Genomic DNA, 1440 nt, shown 5'->3' with positions numbered 1-1440 from the left:
AAAAAAGCAGTTTACAGAAGCAGAAGCAGCATGTTATCTAAATTACAGTTTTGGGTCTCGGGGTCACTGAATTGACAGATACACATTATCTAGAGCCCTCGGGTCTGGAATGAGGAACCTGGTCAGACTTAAGCATGTTATCTAAATTACAGTTTTTGGGTCTCCGGAACACTGAGTCTACAGGGACAGTTAACTGGAGCCCTCTGACCTTGGGATAACTGTGCTGTCCTTCCCAGGTCAAGGAAAATGCGCTTTCTAAGACCAGTATGACCACAACCAATGGGATATTCACAGTACAATCAATAGGGTATTCAATCGAATGGGATGATTTATATAATTCAGAAAATCAAAATAACTTTTCTATTGTTAAACAAAGCAAATAAGTACAAAAGCCAAACAGCAGGGTTAGAGTTAAACTATAGTTTCTACCTGAGATGATTGCTACCATACTTCAGGATGAGGCCCAGAAATCAGGATTTTAAAAAGATTCCCAGGTGATTCTAATGTGCAGCCAAGGTTGAGAACCACTGCTCTACCGTATAGACCACCCTTCCCCTTGCGGAGGTCAATGTCCTACCTGAATTCCCCCAGCAGATGCCTCTTTCCCAAGGCCCATTTCTCCCGTCTCCTAGGTGGCTTGCCAATGTGTGGTTTACAACCGGGGGAGTTCCCGGGTGGACTCTGAAACTGCTGCCCCGTGCACAGAGGGTGAAGGGAGAGGGAGCCCACGCCAGATTAGCAGGTAGCAGGGTTTTGTTTTCTTTTTTTTCTTTTTAATATATTTTATTGATTTTTTTACAGAGAGGAAGGGAGAGGGATAGAGAGTTAGAAATATCGATGAGAGAGAAACATCGATCAGCTGCCTCTTGCACACCCCCTACTGGGGATGTGCCCGCAACCAAGGTACATGCCCTTGACCAGAATCGAACCTGGGACCCTTGAGTCCGCAGGCCGACGCTCTATCCACTGAGCCAAACCGGCTAGGGCTGTTTTCTAATTTTGTTTTTCAATTACCGTTTACACCCCTATTATTTTGTATCCGTTTCAGGTGTACAGCAGAGTGGTTAGGGGGCAGGTTTAATAAGCAAGAAGAGAACTTCCAAGGCTTGTCCATCTCTGCATCCGCCCACCAGAATCTTAAGTCTGTACGGAGCTCTAGCTGGGTTCCGCCCTCCGGCGGGCGCAACAACACATTGCCTCCTCAAGGCTCCGTCCTTGAAGACCGCTCCCACTGTGCGAATGGTGCGCAGAGCATACATGCCAAGGACAGAGAGGGGTGAGGATCCAGGAACACTGAGCCCTAAGTTAAGCGCTACCCTGTGACCCCCGCCCCAACTCCGTCCCCGTAACTTATTAAGAAAGAAAGCCAGGTCCCTAGCCAGTTTGGCTCAGTGGATAGAGCGTCGGCCTGCGGACTGAAGGGTTCCGGGTTCGATTCCG

This window comes from Myotis brandtii, unplaced genomic scaffold (genome assembly GCF_000412655.1).
Source record: "Myotis brandtii unplaced genomic scaffold, ASM41265v1 scaffold469, whole genome shotgun sequence".
In the NCBI taxonomy this organism is placed as follows: domain Eukaryota; kingdom Metazoa; phylum Chordata; class Mammalia; order Chiroptera; family Vespertilionidae; genus Myotis; species Myotis brandtii.
The sequence above is the reverse complement of the archived record's forward strand: the minus strand, read 5'-3'. Positions refer to the sequence as shown.